Genomic DNA, 21,308 nt, shown 5'->3' on the forward strand with positions numbered 1-21,308 from the left:
CAGTGAACTCGTGGTTTTTCTACAAATGGAAAATGGATCATGGATTCAAATTCGGCTGCCACAGTTAACCCTGAGATTAGATAAGCTAAATCAATAAATCGAGTTGTCACAGCTAGCCATGAGACAAAGGATCGATACATCAGCTCAATTAATCAAAGTATCAGTCACATTAGGGATTCAGGGCACTAAGCTAGGATTTTGGATAATAGATCCTACTTTATTTTACCAACTCGATACTGCCAGTGGTTTTTCCGACTCGAGAAGGAATCAAAAACTTAGACTTGGAGTGTAGAGGCATTCATAGATTTATATATATCCTGAACAACGTGGGCAATAGAGGATGCCCATGCTTCACCTCAGTTATCTTCTTGGTTGTTGGTTCGATATGTTGAGGATATGGTTGATGGTTCGATATTGAAGTCAAAATCCTTAACCCTTTAGCCAAAGAGGTGTCTCCTCAAGTATCTCCAATAATATCCTATCAAGAGTCATAACATTTAACTTGGAATTATGGCCCACCATGATCATCTAATAATTAATTGAAATAGCACTAGACCCCAATTTAGGGACTAGGTGGATCATATTGTGAGACTATGCTAGTGGCAACCCTAAAAAATGACTTGAAAACCCCTTGATTTTCTACCTTGATGGAATTCATATCCCAAATTTCTTGTTGGATACACAAGTCCTAGAAAACGTGACAAGGAAGATGAGAGGGAGTTGACAAGGACATTAGGTTGTCCTAGAACATCATGCTTGTGAGAAGAGCATGGGGAGGGATTTCATCTGTGACTAATGTCGTGGTAGGGAGGAAACCACATTTCTTTCTAGAAGGTGGAGAAAATGTTTGTGCAGACTCGCAAGGCTTCAGGTAAGTATTCTATGGCTCAAATGTATAACTTATAACCAAATACAAATCAAATTAGTGTTCTATGAGGATAACGGAAAGGAAACTCTAAGTATAGATATTTATTATATAAATTTGCAGAAACTAAATCTCCTTTTATGATTGTTATTAATGTTCTATGAAATAAATTAAACTCACATTTTGTATGATGACAAACCAAATAAAGGATCTTGATAACGACTCCAGTAGGAATTAAGCTATCTTGACTTATAATGAAATATAAAAACAAAAAGGACAGTAGAATTGTGGGAAAACTTAACGAGGAAGACCGGTAGGGAAACTTGGTTAGTCTACTGGCATAGCCTGGCAGCGGCCTAGCCAGAAGACACTCCCAAAGTCTTGAATGTTAGATGGAGGGTGTGGTTGGGTATAAACCTCAGAAAAATAAATAATGTAGGCAGCATGTAGTATAAGCTAGAAGAAAATACATAATAACATAGCTTGACAAACTTGTTGGAGCTGTGTTTTTCTTTTCTGTTGTTCCTTTTCTGTTGTTCCATTTTTTCTGTTGTTCCATTTTTTCTGTTGTTCCTTTTCTGCTGTATTTTCTGTTGTTCCTTTTCTGCTATTCCGTTTTTTCTGTTGTTCCATTTTTTCTGTTGTTCCATTTCTTCTGTTATTCCTTCAGGAAAACGGAACAACAGAAACCAAAGGTATATTGGATGAGCTGAGATGTTGTTCGGATCTAGGAGGTCTCTTCATTATGGTATATGCTGAAATGATTCCACGCCATTGCAGATAAGGCAGCCCAGTGATCTGGCACAAGCTTTGTTGGCTTGACTATCCGCAATTTTATTGCGCGATCACAAAACATGATAGTAGCGCACATCTTTCATGGTGTGTCCTAAAATTTGGCACCATCTAATAATCTGCTGAAGGAGAGCATTGGGCAGATCCCTGTTCTGAACCATTGCACTGACGACTATCGCCAAGTCTCCCAATATCGTGACTGTGTCTATACCAAGCTTCCCAAGTTGGATAAGACCTTGGTAAAGGGCTAGGGCTTCTGCTCTGTTATTGGATGTGTGGCCAAGACCCCACTCGTATGAGAGTATGTTATCCCCATTAGCATTAAAAATAACTCCTCCCACCCCTACTGCCCTAGGATTCGACTTTGAGGCCCCATCGAAACAGAGATAATTCCTATTGATGTTTTTAAGCCAACCTGCAAATTCTTCCTCTTTTAGCCTGATCTTCCAGTTAGGGGAAACATTGTTGTTTATGTTGTTAGCAGCGTCGCCCTTCTGATTGCTGGTGTTTTGGTCTAACATGTGTCCAATGAAAATGCATTCTTCTATGCTGAGTTCACTGACATTTATACTTCTTGGATTCTTAACTGAGATGATCTCAAGGGCAAGACTCCTTGCCTTGGTGCAAAGGCTTCTAACAATCGAGTCCTTATCCTTAAAAACCTTCCGATTTTGTGCCAGCCAAATATTCCATAGCATATTGTGGGGAAGAATGTCCCAGACTCTCTTCACTGTGTTATTTTTCCTGTGCTGCCAAGGGTAGTTTTTTTTCCATTTGTAAAGAATTTCTCCTATGGTGTTTTGGGTGTTCCATGGGATTTGATTGTTATGAGACAAGTTCCTCCAGCAGTTGATGGCAAAAGGGCATTCAATAAAGAGATGATGCATTGATTCTTCAGCAGCTAAGCAGTTAGGACAACGAGAGGGGCCATTAATTCCCCTCTTTTGCAAATTTTCGGCCGTGAGGGTTTTCCCTTTGAGGAGGGTCCAGAGAAAAAACTTGATTTTTGGAATTGCCTCGGATTTCCAAACCACCTTCCAGTGGTGCCAACTTGGCATGGGGTAGCTGATGTTGCAAATATAATGGTGAGAAGCTTGGATGGTGTAAGAGGATCTGGATGGGTCCCAACGAAACACATCAAGATCGTTCTTTTTGACAGGGGCTATACTGTGCAAAAGGGATTGAAGGACAGAAAGACTTGCGTTAAGACTATTGGGTATGGCTGGGAAGGCCCAACCTGACCAAAGAAGGGTGTGAGGATCCCATTGGGAGATCTGGTCCAAGTAATGAATGCCTGTTCTTTCAAAAAAGGAAAGGATAGGGTGGACTCCCCCATGTCTGTTTATTGGCTGTTGACCCATGATTCTGTCTGCTCCAATATTGATGCTTGCACCTCCCTTGGGGATTTTTGAAGTATTTTGAGCAATTAGTGGAATTTCTCTCTTGCATAATCGCCAAATTTTGGAGGATTCTCTATTGGGAATATCTCAATCAAGAAGCTGTTGTCTAGGAAAATTGAGGTATTTAATTTCCAGAACTTTTTTCCACCATGCTGGGAGTCCAGTAATGAGTCTCCAGACAATTTTGCCTCCAAAGGCTAAATTGAGAAATTTAGGAGATCTAATTCCAATACCTCCTCGATCTTGGGGTTGGATCACCTACTTCCAGTTAATCAAGTTGAATTTCTTTTTATCATTTCCCCCCCTGCCATAGGAATTGGTGAAGGACGATTTCCATTTTGTTGTGGAAGGAGGCCGGAGCTTGAAGAAGAGAAAAATGATATAGGGGGAGAGAAGATATACTTGACTTAAGAAGAGTGAGGCAACCAGCTGGGTTGAGCCAAATAGATCCCCACTGCTGCACTTTTCTTTTCATTTTGTCGACTACTATGTCCCAGACTTCTGCTCTCAAAGGTCCAGCACTTACAGGCATGCCCAAGTAAGAGAAGTGAGTCCAATCATACTTGCATGTGACTCCAAAGATGATGGCGATATTGTGAAGCACCTGTATTGTTGTGTTCCAGCCATATATGCAGCTTTTCAAATTATTTACCATTCCGCCAGAGTAGCTCATGTATTTGTCAAGGAGAGATTTGAAGCGCTTGGCTATTGTGGTGGAGGCCCCTCCAATCAGCAGGGTGTCATCAGCAAATTTTGAATGATTTATGTTCTTGACCCCGTCCCCAGATTTTATTCCTGTGATTAAGCCAACCCTCCGGCTAAAGTCCAACGCTCTGCTGAAGGATTCAGCCATTAGAAGGAAGAGATAAGGTGAGAGGGCGCAACCTTGTCGGAGGCCTCTAGAGGATTGGAAAACTTCTCCAGGTCTGCCATTTACAAGAGGGGAGATCCATGGCCGCGAAATGCAAGCTCGAATGAGGTTGAGAAAGTGGTCATCAAATCCCACCTTCTTCAAAGCTGCCAAGAGGAAGGAGTGTCTCACTCTGTCAAATGCATTGGCCAGATCAAGCTTGAGGATAAACCCCTTCTCATTTCTGGTTTGACTCGAATGGATGGCTTCTTGCACAAGTAAAATGGAATCAGTTATTTGTCTGTTGGCTAAGAATCCCCCGTGATTTTCAGAAATGAGAGAAGGGAGCGAAGGCTTTAGGCGGGTAGCAATGATTTTTGTCAAGATTTTATAGGAGGAGTTACAGAGTGATATGGGCCTGAAACGAGCAAAGGAAGATGGCCTGTTTTCTTTGGGGATGAGTGCTAGATGAGTAGCATTGGTATATCCTCCTATTTTGCCTTTTTGTTGGATCCAATTGAGCATTTTTGTCAAGTCCTTTTTAATAATTCCCCAGAATGCTCGATAAAAGCAGATGGGAAAGCCATCCGGTCCCAGGGCTTTATCAGGTTGAAGAGTCCAGATTGATCTCCTGATTTCCTCCTCATCTATCTCCTTGCTTAAAATGTCATTCATTTCCCTGCTTATCCCTGTTGGGAGATGCTGCAATAAATCTGTATAATCCTCTGCTTCCTTTGTTTCAGTTAGCAGGTCCCGATAGTGATCTGTAGCAGCTCTTCGAATGGCTTCCTGAGTGCTTTGTCTATCACCTTCTGCATCTAGGATGGAGCTAACATTATTCCTTATCTTTCTGGCTATCGTTTGCTTGTGAAAAAAAACTGAGTTCTTGTCACCCCCTTGTAACCATAATTGTCTCGACTTGAGCCTCCATTTTGTTTCCTCTTCTCTGTTAACTCGGTATAGTTGTAAGTAGAGTTCATTTTCCTGCTATTTGTTCTCTTGGGAAAGGTCATTATCCTCTATTTATCTTTGGATACTCTCCAGATTGTTCTTAATTTCTTTTTTTACTTTCTCTGGTTCTTGATACTTTGTTTTAGCCCATTCTTTGATGGCTTGTTTTGTTTTCCGTAGTTTTGTTTCCCAAATGAAACCGGGAGAGCCTTCCACGTGTTGGATCCAAGAGCTGTAAACAATTCCTACAACTGCTGGTATATCATTCCAGAGAGAACTGTATCTGAATGGAATGGGCCCAAGTGGCCTATGATTTTCCAGCGTTAGAGTTATTGGGAAGTGGTCGAAGGCAGAGCACGTTAGAATGTTAGCATATCCGACGGAGAAAGCAAAGAGAAGTGTAATATTGATGAGAATTTTGTCCAACCACTCCATGATGTTACCAACACCCATCCTGCGGTTGTTCCAGGTGTATCTACAGTTTTTTGGAGGGACATCCATAAGATTATACTCCTGCATGATATTTTCCAACTGTATTCTATATGGATCAGGCGTAAAACTACCTCCCCTTTCCTCATTGGCGTGGAGGATTAAATTAAAGTCACCTCCTAGAATAATGTTAGTGTTCTCTTCTGCGTCCAAACTATCTTTTAGATCATGCCAACAACTATCCTTATCTCTGCAGTGATTCGGCACATAGATGTTGTAGATGATAATGGCTTACTGATATGCTTTATTTTCCAGAGTTGCTTTGATCCAATGTTGATTTATTGTTTCCGAAATGAAGTTCCATATACCTTGATTCCAAATTGTTGCTATTCCTCCTGAGGCTCCTCTTGCCTCACTAATGGTTCCTCTATACTGTCTCTGCTGCTCAATGACTTTATTCATTTCCTTGTGGTTTTGTTTTGTTTCTTATAACATAATAATTCCTGGCTTCTCAGAAATGATAAGATCCATTAGGGCTGCTACCTTAGAGGGGTGCCCAAGTCCCCTGATGTTCCAAGATAATATTTTCATCATTGGATATACGGTATGCAGGGAGGTTCTCACCCCCCTTGGTCCTTGTTGATTGCTTTTTTGTCATGCTGCCCCAGGATATAAGTTTCTATGGGTGTTTGCGTTCCCATTGCTATGTCCTTTTGCACGTTCTCATCCCTGTGCTGCTTAGCAGATTTCCTACTTGGGCCAGGTTTCTTGGAGGGTTCACTAGAACCCCCGTGATCTTTAGATGAGCTTCTGGTGATTCTGTTGAGGGGAGGAACAAGAAGAGCCTGAGAGGAAATAGTAAGAGGCAATGAGGATTCAATAGTGTCTTGGCGTTGGCTTTCAGGGAGAGGGGGCTTCTGGGGATCAGGAGGAGAGTGGGGGGATGAGGGGTCTTCTTCCTCCAAAGATTCGAAGGGGTTTGATGTAGAGGGTAATGGCTGAGTCAAGATGGGAGGGGGGGACAAGGATGCAGCTTGGATTTCTGGGGGAGGCTTTGGTTTTAGGCCAGACTGTTTGGGGTTTGCTTTCCTTCTTTTGACTTGTTCCCATGTGTCTTCACTGGCTTCAACATTTTCATTCATTTCATTTTCTTTTAGTTTACTACACCTATTAGCAAAATGACCATATTCATGGCATACCTTACACTTGAACGGGATTTGTTCGTAGGCCAGCTGCTGAATATGGGTCCATTGGTCCACTTTGATCTTGATTGCTTCCGGAAGGCCCTTTCCTAAGTCGACTTCAACACAGATCCTTGCACATGCGTGCATGTTGTCCTTTGGTTTGCATCTGTCGATGTATTTTCCGACAGTGTTCGCGATGGCTTTGACCGATTCATCTCCCCAGCAATGAAGAGGGAGATGGGGCAAGCGAACCCAAACCGGGACTGCATTAGGTATATCCATTTCTGGGTCGAAGTTAGGGGACTATCTGTTCAGATAGAGACCTCTCGAATCCATGAAGTAGGGACCATTTCTGAAGATGAGATTCCGGTCTTCTTTGGTTTCAAAGAGGAATGTGTAGTAACCCCTTCCACAGAATCTTACTGCGATTTTTCCTTGGATGTTCGTGTTCATGTTGTGCTCCACCCATTTTTGTACAACTCTGGGAGAGGGCCATAGGCCATTAAATTGTCCAACCAGACCTCTCTCTGCTAGAGAGATTGTTGCCTTCCTTGGGAGACTAGGGGGAAGGGAGATTTCTAGGATGTCAGCCAGTTTCTTGACGAACTTTGAAGCTGTGGGTTTGTTTCGGATGGTAGCATTTTCAGAAATGAGAGAGGCGAAGATCTCAGCCTGGTCTTCATTGTCTTGCATCTGGGAGGGGTCGATCCCAGCCATGGAAAGGCTAGAAGGGAGCCAGTTGCAGCACTGGCCAGAGGAGGAGGGCAGAGCCCGACTGCAGGGGTGCCGAGGAGGAAGACTGGAGGCCCAGCAGCAGGGGCTGCCAGGTGGGAGGCTTGCGGAGGGCTGTAGGAGGCGAGGTTGCAAGGGCGCGGGAGCTCCGGTTCAAAATCTCGCATGCGATCAAAAGGTCGACATTGGAGCTTGTACATTTTTGCACCTTCTGGTGGTGTGAAATTTCTCCATGTCTCTGTTATTAGGTTATGAAAATCGGGGTGATTCAGCCAAAAGGCTTCAAAGCGAAAGGGCCTGCGAACATTGTCTCCCAGTCTTTGCCAGTGAAGCCTAATAGGCCAATGGTCCAAGCCAGAGAGTGGCAATATAGAGGCCAAGAGATCCCCGCCAAGATGTATTGCATTATCAGAGATCAGGAATTTGTCTAACCAAGATGCAATTTGGTGGGCATCTGCACACTTGTTGTTCCAAGTATAAACTCCATTGTTGAATTCCATATCTATAAGCCTGTTGTTATGAATGTAGTTTTTGAAGTGCGTGCTTTCACAGTCCAGCTTGATCCGTCCTCCTCTTTTTTCCTCCAATCTTGTAAACATGTTGAAGTCCCCTCCTGTGACTCAAAGTGGGTGGGATCTTTCTGAGTTGATCTGAGTTAGGGTGTTCAATGTGTCTACTTTGTTTGTTGCCTCCTGGGGGAAGTAGACATTAGTTAAGTGTCCATGAACATTTGTCCCTGTTAAATGAAACTTGGCCTAAATAAAGTGCTTACTGGCATGTATGTTGGTAAGTGTTATATCTTTATCATCCCAAATGTTGGCTAGCCCTCCTGAGGCTCCCATGGCTTCCACCGCCACTTCTTTGCTTCCTGGCCACGCTTTTGCAAGGATATGATCCAACGTTGTGGAATTACACTTGGTCTCCTGCAAGAAGAGAATTTGAGGCTTTTCCTATTGTAGCATGTTCTTTATTAATCGTCCCTTCCCCGGGCTATTGAGCCCTCTGATGTTCCATGAGATGAGGTTCATGATTCATGATTGGGAATGGGATTATAGTATTTGGTGAGCTTGGAGTATCTTCCAGATTCCACCAGCATCTCCCCTATGTGGATGGTTCTCTGAAGATCGATTTTCCGTCCTCATTTCTTGTTGTCTTTGAATATATTTCTTCCATCCCACTGACTACCAATTTGGACGCCTAATGATCTTTGCTTTTGTGCTATTGAGAGAATTACTTCTAAGTTCTCTAGCTGTCACTCAGGAATTTTGTCATATTCCTTTTTCTTACAAGCTTGTTCAAGTCGCAGTATATCTAGATCTTCGATGTCGAATCTGTCCAGTTCCTCTTCCATGTGCTATACTATTTCCTGCTCTACCTCTGAATCATCTACAATCGTGAGCTGCATCTGAGTGCTATCTACCTCGATACCTTAACCAGTCCTTTTCTGCATGTTACTGGGAGAGGGCGTTTTGGTGTCCATGGGTTGCTTAGAAGTGAGGGCTTTCTTTGAGCTTGATGGAGTAGAATGGGTGGAAGTCTTAGGAATGGCTTCAAGTTGTTTCTGATTATCTAAAATATGAACCTTCGGCTGGAGCAGGATTTCAAAGCTGTTGCTTGTTGAAGGCAAGGAGGTGCTGGTGACAGGTTTTTTGACTGAGGTAGAGGGCTTTTTATGGGTCTTTTTGCGATTGGGAACTTTTGTGAACCCATCCAGGTCGGATTTGTCCATTGAAGGGGTGGTCATGGATTTCATATTGGAGGGACAGTCTCGGAATAAATGGCCCAGGGCGTGGAATTTTTGACAGCGAAATGGTACATGCTCATAATCTATTGTTTTTAACCATTCATAATCATCATGGTAGAGGCTTACCACGTCCGGGAGAGCTTTGCTAAGGTGCATGTATACACAGATTCGTGCATAGGAGGTGTATCGCTTCAACTTTGTCTCCTCTGCCACTTTGATGAATTCGCCTAGACCATTCCCAATGTCTCACAAAGAGTCTTCATCCCAATACTCCAGAGGGAGAGAATAAAGGCGCAACCACACCGGGGACCAGCTCAGATCTTCTTTGTCCGGGTTAAAGCGTTCGATCCATCCTCTTAGGTACAGCCTTGCTATGTTGAAGAAATATGGTCCTCCATCCAATACCCTATTTCGGTCCTCCAGACAATTGAAAATGGTAGTAAAGAAGCCCTTAGGCCCTAACTACAGTGTTATATGCCCTTTTGGCTTCCATTTGGCTGTGATCCAGTCGTGCAAAGCTTTTTCTGTTGGCCAAAGGCCTATGAACTTTCCTATCAAAGCATGATCCCTCATAAACTAGATCTGAGTGTCGATGCGCTGACTTGGGAACTCGATTTTGGGTCTGTCAACTGTTACCGGCTTGCAGGTGTTTGACGTCACTCATGGTTCTTCATTTGTGTTGTTATTCGTTGGTGTATTTTCATTCTCTGTTGTTGTATCTTCTTGATGGTCCATCCTGACATTTTCAGTCTGTCGCAGGCCGTTTTCCATATAAGCGGGGGGAGGCATCATGTCCTCCCCCTGATGGGATTCCATTGTGCGATAGCTATTCCTTATTGTGCTGTAGCTGCATTATGGCTGAAGGTTAATGGCAGAACGATGCAGTCTGTGAAGGTTTGCCAGTTGCAGAGCAGCATCAAACCCTAAGCGCTCTGCTCTCCATTTTCTTTTTTTTTGACATAAACGGTTATTTTTTATTTAAAATTCGGCAAATCAGCTACCGAGGACTTTAACACTGAAACCCTGTATTTCCTTGTTACAGTCGGCAAGGAAAGAAGATTTTGCTTTTGAATAGTCCACTAAATGAGTTACATTGTGAATGCAGATAGAGGCTTGAAAAAGAACTTGATTTGGTTTCAGAATGGTGCCTTGAAATTCCGCCACTTTTGCTTTCCGTGACGTAGCTCTGCTTCCTAGCTTGCAAAGAGGAGATCCAACACGTCGAAGTGCTGGATCATCCCAAGAATCACTGTGTTTTCTTTTTGAAATGTCTGGCGGAGTGTTATATAGTGTTCAAGAATGCCAAGAGTGGTAAATTTGCCTTGAAGAGGCCCTCGTGAACTCCCCAGCACCTACCCAGATGTAGCAGTGAGTTCCAACGACGAATAGAGATCGAAAATGCCACGGTTGCGTTCTGACTTTTCCCTTGTGGATGAGTCTGCGTTTCCTAACAGTAGCCAGCTCAAAATGGTTCGGTCCCAAAGTCTGGAGAATCTGAATCAGTGAAATACTCAAAGGAATAGAGGCCCAGACAACTCCAAAATTAAGGAATGCTACAATCCGATTCAACATCATTTGCTAACAGAGATCTCCTGCTCCTGAGAGAGCCTAGGTTGGTTGCCAAGTCTGCCTGTGAGTTTAACTTCCTCAAAACATGATAGAAGGAGATTTTGTGGAACTTGGGCAACAGTAGTATGATTTTTTTGAGGATGGGAGCTAACTGCACCTAAGAAGGGATCTTTTGAGAGTTCATAGCCTGTATAATTAGTCTAGAGTCTCCAAATATTGAGATGGAGAGGAGATTCCTCTTGATAGCCAGATTTAGACCCTGCCACAGAGCAAGAGCCTCTGCTCTGTTGTTTGTTTCATGCCCCAGACCCCAAGCAAAGCACAGCTTAGTTGAGCCCCCTGGGCTTAAGATAACTCCCCCGCCACCCGCCTTTCCTTGGTTACCTTTAGAGGCCCCATTGAAGAATAGGCAGTGATCATCCAAAGCAGATCTCCATTTGATGAATTCTTGTTCTTCCAGATGAATTTCCCAATGAGAAGGGTATTTAGCAGGAGGAATGGATCTATTCTGATGATTTGGAACAAGCTCTTTTAACCATTGATCTTCCTCGCTGTCCAGAATCATGCCATATCTTATGGTGGGTTTGGTTTCTAAGGCCTCCCCCAACATAGCTTTGATCTTAGTGATAATTCTGACCGGGTTACAACTCTCCTCCCTAAATATTCTGTTGTTCCTCTCCAACCACAGTTTCCAGCATGTGAATTTGGGGATCCACATCCAACTAGTCTTGAGAAGGATTTTTTTGGAGAGATAGAACGGGAATAACTTGGCCTAGTTTCTTAGCAGGTCCTGAATATTTCCTAGAAGCTCTATTTTGTCAGGTCCTAACATCAGGACACCCTTCCAAACTTCTTGAGAAAAGGGGCACAATAAGAACAGGTGGTTAGCCGTTTCTTCATCCGATGCAAAAAGAGGGCACCTGGAGGGACCTTCCATTCCACGCTTCCTTAGGTTATCTCTAGTGAGGATACTTTTAAGCACCAAAGTCCAACAAAAGAAGTCAATTTTGGGGAGAGCAGGAAAAGACCAAATAAATTTCCATTGAGTTGGCTCTGGGGGGACGCTAGGGACAGCCATCATACTTTTGTAACCTTCTGCTACTGAGTAAGAGCCTGAAAGAGAACCCCACCCTCTTTTGTCCTTAAAAGAGGCCTTTAAGGGAGATTTTCCTTGGAGCAAATCCAACAATAAATTGGCTTCACCATCTAGCCAACGAGGGACCTCCCCCAAATTCCAACCTTTCATAGACTTTCTGCATCATTTGTCCAATTGGAGATGTCCCAAAGGGTTTCCAAATTGTTGGCCTGAAGCCAAGCTCTAATATTTTCCAGTTCTGCCATCTGATTCAAGGGCTGATCTCCAAGAAGCGAATCTTCCCAAATTTTTATTTTTTTCCCATTACCCGGGATCCAATAAAGCTTATGACTGAAAAGTTTAAAAGCTGTGAGACAGAGTTTGAAAATTGGTGATCCTTTGGAAATTCTAGGAGGCTGGTCCAAGCACCTCAAATGCTACCCATGAAAATATTTTTTCCACAGAACTCTCTCGCTCCAACTAGGATTCCCAGAAACAATGTTCCAAAGGAGCTTGGAGCCCAGAGCAGGATTTTGAGCTACCAGATCCCGCATTTGGAGACCTCTTTCCAATAATGGCTTCTTAATAGTGTCCCAATTAACTAAATGGAGCCTTCTTTCATTATTTTTCCCTCCCTCCCACAGAAATCTTCTCAGGAGACCATCCACTTTACTAATAAAGGTTTTAGGGGCTAGTAGAATGGAGTTCTAATAAACTGGGAGACTTATGAGAACATATTTCATAAGGATTACCTTCCCAACATTATTCAACTATGAGGCTCCCCAAGCTTGTATTCTGAGTTTTAGCTTGTCTAGCAGGGGCATCCAGTGAGCTACCTTAGGATTTGATTTGAAGATTGGGATCCCAAGATACTTAAATGACTCCCAGGTTAGGGTTCTTTCCATTTCTAATAGCCTTGTTATGTCTATCAAATCTTTGATCGAGCAATTCCAGCCATAGATCGTGCTTTTTAGATAGTTAATCTTGCTGCCCGAAACCTCCCTATAAATGTCCAGCTCCTTCTTGAAGGTTCTAGCAAAATTTATGCTAGCTCCTCCAAGCAATAATGTATCATCAGCAAACTAGGCATGATTTATGTCTTTAACATTGTGAGCCATTCTCAGGCCTGGCAAAGTTTGGATCTGTTGACAGTAGTCTAGCTGGAAGCTGAGCACCGAAGCTTGAATGGCGTAAAGAAGTGGGGACAAAGGGAAACCTTGTCTTAGCCCCCTCGAGGCTTGGAAAAATTCCGTTGAATGACCATTAACCAGAGGCGCTATCCAAGGGGAGGCAATGCAGGCTTTCACCCAAGTTATGAGAACTTTTGAGAAGCCAAATTTCTCCATCACAGAAAACAGGAAATCATGTCTCACCCTGTCAAAGGCATTTGTCAAATCTAGCTTAATCACCACACCTTTCTCTTTTCGATGACAACCTGAATGAATTGCTTCTTGCACCAGCACAATATTGTCAAGAATCTTTCTCCCTTTTATGAATCCTCCTTGGTTTTCAGGGATGATGACCGGTATAATTTTCTTAATACAGTTGGCTATTATTTTTGTAATCAGCTTATAACTTGTATTACACAAAGAGATGGGCCTGAATTTGCTGAAATCAGTGGTGCCTTTGTCTTTCGGAATCAAGGCAAGGAAGGCCGAGTTGGTACTGCCTCCAATCTTGGTGCAGGTCTGAGATTTACGGATCATTCTCAGAAGGTCTTTTTTAATTGTAGGCTAGCAAGTCAGGTAGAACCTTGCAGTGAACCCATTAGGGCCCGAGGCTTTATCCGGATCCATGTAATCCAAAGCTTCTTTAATCTCATTCATACTGATCGGAGCAATTAGCATAATATTGTCAGAATCTTGAACACAGTGAGGAATAAGATCAATCAGATAGGCTTGAGAATCGATAGGAGGGTCTTTCGGGGCAGAGTAAATATCTTTGAAGAAGGAGTGGGTTGCTCGCTTTATGCCTTCAGAATCTTTAACCACAGTGTTTTGATAGTGAATTTCATTTACTGTTTTGAAGTGCTTGCGTGCTTCAACTTGCTTATGGAAGTAGCTTGTATTTTTGTCTCCGGCCTGTAACCAAAGATTTCTAGACTTCTATCTCCAGAACTCTTCTTCATCCCTACTTGCTCTATGGAGATCTTTTTGCAGCTCTACTTTCTTTTGAAGAAGGATTTGAGTTACATCGGAATTCTCCATTGTTAATTGATGGCCTGCTAAACTGTCATGCATCTCCTTTCTTTTGGCGGTGGGCGTTTTCAACCTTTTAGCCCACTCCTTGAGCTCCCTTTTAAGTCTCCTCATTTTTTCTTCCCACACAAAGAAAGGGGATCCTTCATGAACTTGCCAGTTCCAGGCCTCGGAGACCACCTCCTGGAATCCTTCTTGATGAATCCATAGAGAACTGAATCTAAAGGGAATGGGGCCAAGATTTCCATCCAAGGAGAGCTCAAGCAGAATGGGTTTATGGTCAGAGGTGTAGTTCGGCAGAATTTTAGAGGTGGCCATTAGACCACAAGTCAAGAAGGAGGATTGGACTAGAAATCTGTCTAGAGGAGCAACAATGTGGTCGGGGCCTATCCTTTTGTTTGACCAAGTGAATTTCCCAGATGTGGGCTTGATATCCTCCAATTCCCAATCTAAAATGAGGTCTTCAACCCATTCTCTAGCTGGGTCCCTGACCAGCGAGCCCCCCTTTTTCTCTTTTGCAGCTAGCGTAACATTCAGATCACCTGCAATAATAATATTTTTTGGGTTGTGCAAGAAAAGATAGGACTGGAGCGAGTCCCAACAAATTTTTTTCTCAGATGGTAAGACCGGAGCATAAAGATTAAACATACTTACTTGGTGGCCAGATTCTTTATGGAGGAGCTTAGTGAGTAGCCAATGGGGGCAACATTCTTCGTGAATCAGATCATATTTGGAGCTGTCCCAAAAGGAGGCAATCCCTCCAGAGGCGCCTCTAGCGCTGACTGCTCTCCCTTGGCCTTTATGCCAGAATGCTTTGCTTGCTTGGAGGAGTAGAAGGTCCTCCAGTTTTGTCTCCTGGATGAGAAGGATTTCAGGTGAGTACATCCTTACAATGTCTTTCAGAGCTTCTTCTTTCAACCTGCTGCCTAACCCTCTGCAATTCTAGGAGACGTATTTCATTATTTACTGGCTTGGAAGGTTGTGGCTCCTTTTGGAGCCTGACCATGCTTGCACCTAGATCTGGTATTCATCATTCCTTTGAGAGTTTTCTAAGAGCCTTGGAGAACATCCAAATAAGTTTGTTCCTCTCTCTGTTTCTTCTTGGACTTTCGACCCCTGGCCGACTTGATAGGAGTGACTTGCGAGCTGTCTGAATCTGAGACTCCATCTTCTGAATCTCCCTCAGAATCGGAGCCCAGACTGATGCACTCCTCATTTTCTTCTTTTTCCCCTTGTTCATCCTCTGATGGAGGAAGAGTTGACTTTGCCTCTGCTTCTTTCACTTTCTTCGATGGGTCTTCTGGTTCCTCTTGGGTTCCAATGGCATCTATCTTTACCCCAGAGGAAGAACCCTCTTTTGGAACTTCTTTGGCTTTTGGTTTAGGCCGGGGCTTCACCAATGGCCCTGAATTTTTCTTCTCAGTTGGTTTTGGGACTGCCTTGCCCTTTTTGATTTCTTTCCATCCTTCTTCGTCCACTTTGTCCCCAGTTGGAGCTTTTGGGCAATTTCGTTGGAAGTGTCCATGTTCGTGACAGGTTCTGCATTTGAAAGGTAGTTGCTCGTAATCCAATTTTGATAGTAATGCCATTCCTTGACTGTAAGTTTTACCGCTTCGGGCAGTCTAGCTTCCAGATCGACTTCCACACAGATTTTTTGCGCAGGTATATTGGCCCTTGTTATCTCCTTTGTCAATGAAATGGCCTAGGCCATTTCCAATCTTCTGCAAGGTGTGATAGCTCCAGCAATGGATCAGAAGATTGGGAAGCCGGACCTAGACTGGGAGCTCTTTAGGGGTATCGATTGAGGGATCGAAGTCGGGGGTCCACTTATTAAGATACAAACCCTGATTTCCCATAAAAGACGGACCGTTTTTGAAAACCAAATCTCGATCTTCTTTGGAGGTGAACTAGAAAATGAAATACCCTCTTCCGACAACATAGAAGATCACATTGTTTTCCAGCTGGGGCCTCCAGTTGCGTTGGATCTAGTCATCTGTTGTTTTTGTAGAGGGCCAACATCCTATAAATTGTCCTACCAACCCTCTGTCAGCCAAGGCTAGGGCGATTTTTATCGGTTGGTCTTCTAGCAAGGCGATCTCAGGAATTTCCTCCAGTTTTTTGATGAATTTTGGGACTTCTGGAATCAAATGTTTCTTCCCTTTCTGCGAGAGCAATCTTCTGAATGCTTCTTCTGAAGAGATTGGTGAGGTGGGAGAAGGCTCCCCACCCCTAGGTGCACTCATGGCAGCGGCTACGCTCCTCTGCAATCGCAAAACCCAGACGCGGACATTGTGCCAGCAACAGCACTGGCCAGAGGAGGGAGGCAGAGCCCGATTGCGGAGATGCTGGGAAGGATTGAGAGCCCGGCATCCCCAGACGTTGTGCTAGCAACAACACTGGCCAGAGGAGGGAGGCAGAGCCCGATTGCGGAGATGCTGGGAAGGATTGAGAGCCCAGCAGCAGGGGCTGCCAGGCAGGGGGCTTGCGGAGGGCCGCAGGGGCCGAGGAAGTAGGGGCGCGGGAGCTCCAGTTCAGAACGCGCGCACAGATCACCCTGAAACTCAACGTTGCCCTCCATTTTCATTCGAAGTAAAATATCGTATTAAACATAGGTTTGATCTAAAGTGGTCATTGTATTAAATATAAAGTTTTGTCTTAAAATATTTTTGTCTCAAAATGCTTTTGTCTTAAATATAAAGTTTTGTCTTAAAATAATTTTGTCTTAAACTATTTTTGTCTTAAATATAAAGTTTTGTCTTTAAATTTTTGTCTCAAACTACTTTTGTCTTAAATATAAAGTTTTGTCTCAAAATATTTTCGTCTTAAATTATTTTTGTCTAAAATATAAAGTTTTGTCTTAAAATTTTTTGTCTCAAACTACTTCTGTCTTAAAATATTCGTCTTAAACTTTTTTTTGTCTTAAAATATTTTTGTCTCAACCTATTTTTGTGTTAAAGTCTATATTTAAGACAAATCAATTGATATTAATTTTTAATGTAAAATAACTAAAATAGAAAATGAGTTTTTGAAACAAAAGATTTCTTTTGTTTTAAAAAAATGTCTCAAAAGTGCCCTTGGTGTAGTAGTGGTTGTTTGAAGGTTTCTATCAGAGTTGCAAATCTCTAAGCCATTTGTATCCACCATGCATAGTTACCTCGATAGCTTATTTAAGTGCATAAGGATTAAGTGCAAGTTATGCATTTGATGCAAGAGAAAGTGTTAAATCTACCCATTTTTGGTAGAACAATTATCCCCATTTTATTCTCAAGGAGATGGACTCTCCACCCATTGAGACTTAGATTGTTGCGTACAACTCTTCGTCATGATATGGTGCACTTGGAATTGGAGGAACCACAAAATTTTCCGTGATTCCAAAGTTCCCTATTCTAACATCCTCCATCGCATCATTGCTATATATGATTCAATTTCAATTTAGCTGGCTGTACAGATACATCTATATAGTTTTGCTTTTTGAAATTTGGTGATGCTGTCTCTTAAATAGGCACATTGCATTTATATTCTCTGAATTCTACTTTATATATGATAGCGTATGTCTCATGTCAACCTGTTTTTTTGAGAATCTTTGGACCATCTGCCACAATTTCTTCTCAAACATCTTGAATCGTGGCTTCACATGCCACCTTTATGTATCTCAGGGAGGCTTTTATATTATCTTAATATAAATGATATACTGCTTTTTTTCTCTGAAAAAAAAAAAAACTCTTCGCAGTTCTCTGATCAAAAAGGTCTGCAATATTATGAATCCAAGCCACGTAGATCGTCGTCGAAAGCTCTGATCAAAAGGGTCTGCAATATTATGAATCCAAGCCACGTAGATCGTCGTCGAAAGCAATGAAAAGGAAGTATCAACCGAGCAAATATTTGGGAGTCCGTAGAAGGCCTTGGGGTCGCTATGCGGCTGAAATTCGAAATCCCTTCACCAAAGAAAGGCACTGGCTCGGCACCTTTGACACAGTCGAGGAGGCATCCATGGCTTACGACCAAGCTTCCTTATCGATGAGTGGTTGTAGAGCATGCACAAACTTCATCTATGCTCACATGGGCTCTATGGTCAAAGCAACTTCATCTACGCTCACACGTGCTCTATGGTCAAACCAAATTCATCTATGCTCACACGGGCTCTTGAATATTCGATATCTTGTTGAAATAATAATTTTATATTTGAGTATGAAGATGAATGTAAAACTTGAGAAGAAAATAAAAATAATAACTTTTATTATATACTAAATGTATTACAAATAAAACATGTGCATATAATATTGCTATGTTTTTTTCTTATTTTTTTACCCCGCAAAAGTACTCTTCGCCTTGCTCTTTGGCTTCGAAGGAAATTTAAACTTTCAAATCATTCAAGTTGGGAACAATGCCTTATCCCGCGTGGTTGGAAGGCATGTTATTAACCTCTTCACTCGGGTTCAACTCACGAGTTATATGATGTGTTGTCATCTTCTCTTATTTAGAGTGCCTTGCATATAACCACATTAGATCTCAGTGTTATTATCTTAGTCGCTTCCTACCACCACCATCATCATCGTCATTAAACTATATTTAAATGTTAAGATGATTAAACAATTATGTTTAAATGTTTAAATATGTTAAACTTTATTAAATAAATTAAATTAAATGAAAATAATGTTTAAATGTTAATGTATTTTAAATAAATTAAATTATATTAATATTCAAATGTCTATGCTTAAATGTTTAAACATTTATTTTAAATGTTAAATGCTTACATTTTTAAAATGTTCGATTATATATTTTTAATTATGTTTAAATGTTTAAAATATTTTTTCATCTTGTTTTAATGGCGAATCACACTTGACCAATTTTTTTTGAATATAATTTATTCAGAGTATTTAAAAAAAAATTGTTTAATTATATTTTTTAATTGAAAATTTAGTTATACTTTTTAATTATATAATCATATTTATTTATTGAAAATTTAATTATATTTTTTAATTGTAATTTTAAAGTATAATTATTTAAATATTTAAATTATATTAATTTTAATTAATTAATACATTAGTTACTATTTTTTATAAATAGTGAAAATAGTTTATTATTAAATATGATTTTAATCAATTTTTTAATAATTTTATATCAATTTATATTTAATATATTTTCAATCGATATTCGGAGCTGTTTTTTTTTTTAACACATGGTGAATCGGTAACTATCAAATTTAATCCACGGGAGACCCAGGATCAAACCTCATTGCTGCCACTATAACACCAAGAGCATAACCAACCACCTGCAAGTCGGTTATACTAAGATCCTATGATTTTAGCAAGAGCACACCCACGGGAGGGGGGTCCGCCCCTCTAGCCGCCACCACAGCAGGTCACTGTACTCAATGAGATTTGAACTTCAGTCCTCCCGGGCTTCGCCCATGTGACTTACCGTCAAACCACACATCACTGTACTAAAATCAAAATGGTCGGAGCTGTTATTAAAATGGTTGGAGATGTTATTAAGGCTTAAAGGTTGCCAACCCAACTGACAATCGGAGTTGTTTTGGCAGTGCTGGCCAGCCCACCTGACAATTCTGTACAATCAAAGTGTCTCAAGAGCTTTTGAGAGCGTTGAATCCATATATATAGTAAAAAAACCAGTTTAAATAACACAAATTAAGATTTCACCTCAAAATTTTTGACCAAATTTTATCACCAAAAAATCACACTAAAAACAACTCCCTTTTTGTAATATTAAAAACTTCACAGCAATCCAATCAAGTACTGTTACCTGAAGATTCTTGTTTTCTTGTTGCATATTCCCTATATTGTGGATTAATGTAGGTATCCCGATTCACGGGTATATTGTGGATTAATGTAGGTATCCCGACTGACGGGCATTCTTATCTTTCTATTTCAGTGTGAGAGCAAGGGATCTCATCAACTCCTGCACAAAAATAGGTTTATGTTAATTTCCGTTTTAGTTTGTCAATCGAATAAAGAGTAAGTAAATATAAAAATATCGTCATCGTCCAAGCAAATCAGACGGAACCATCTCCTGACCAAAATAAAAATGGCAACGATTTTAAAACTAAAATACAAACTTATTTAAACGGCAACAATTTTTTAATGAAATGATAATGTATATTAAATTTTACATTTAAAAAAATTAATCAATAAAGATGTGTGGAGCTTTTCATCATCCATTTCCTCTTTTCTCATAATTTTTTTTCTATGTAAGATTAATTCTATTAAAAAAACAAAATAAAGTTACAACCAGGCCCCGCCTCTACCTTTGTTTCTAAAGTTCATCAAAACAGTCGAAGCTGCCCCAGATTGGGGAAACCAGCTTGACATTGTAAAAATGACCAGCATATAGCCCTTAACTATCAGCAACATACATCTATACTTCGAACAACAGAAAAAGATAAATCTCAACATCTCTGGACTCGACAATAGAACAGCAAGATCATTGCTCAGACAATCAAACTGCAAAAACATCAACTGACTAGACCAACCCGTCATTAGCAAAAGGCAGATCTGGCTCGTGGGTGGCACCGAATGCCACGAGGTGTCACTTGTCATCTTCCTCATCAAGTGTCTCCTCGACCACGAGGCAGGTGTATTGGTCCCATACTATGCCTTTCCCTGCCACATCGCCCTTATCAGCACCACCTGGCTGCTCCTCTGCATGTTGGGTGCCGCTTGAGCTGCCAGCAAACCCCATCGTCAAGGCTGCGCCTACAGAGCTGCCCCCAGCCCGCTGTATGTCGCCTTCGTGAGCTTCTCCTCCATGCATTCTGCTATCACTGGAGCTTTGGCCAACGTGCTCAGTTTTTTCCCATGACTCTGTCCCAAATCCGGAATTCGCACCTCCTGTGAGAGCTCTTCGGAATTTCTTGCTTGTTCCCTGTTCAGCTCATCTTCTTCAGTGAAGACGATGGTCACATTGGCAGTTATGATGGGTCTACTCAGACGGCTTTGGAACCTGAATTGGGTAACATGAGGGACAGGGCCAGGATGTAGCTAAGGAATTGCAAAGTGGAGCCTAAAATCGTTGGGCGAAGCCATGGATGCCATCCCACGCCGCCGCCCACTGCGCGCATGGGGATGTCTAAGCGGTGACCTGGGAGGAGGAGGGTTTCCCTGGTGCTGAGGAGGAGAGGGGGCAGCCGAGCTCTGCGCTGCCAGCTCGAGTTCCTCCACGGCGACTCCTCATTCGGTGCCTGACCATGCCCGTGAGGTCGGAGAGCAAATTAGCAGGGTAAGCAGTCAGGAGGGGAGTCTGGTTATGAAAACAGGGCTCCTGAGTAGGATTTACAGGGCAGAGTTTGGAGTGGGAGAAATGGTGCCCATTTCCAAGATCAATGCAATAGAGGTGCCAGCAACGTCTCCCTGTAGTTGTTCTGCTACAAGAGAATTCGGCCTGCGGCGAACAGTGGCTAAGGAGCGGTGGATGAATTGAAGGCTCAGGGGACGCCATTCTAATTTCAATTGTCTCTAGCTCTCAGCCTGAAAGGCCATTTATTGCAACCTGCGCGTTGGCC

Source organism: Pinus tabuliformis, chromosome 2_2 (assembly GCF_031772625.1).
Source record: "Pinus tabuliformis cultivar Carrire ecotype Pingquan chromosome 2_2, CPIR1, whole genome shotgun sequence".
Classification (NCBI taxonomy): domain Eukaryota; kingdom Viridiplantae; phylum Streptophyta; class Pinopsida; order Pinales; family Pinaceae; genus Pinus; species Pinus tabuliformis.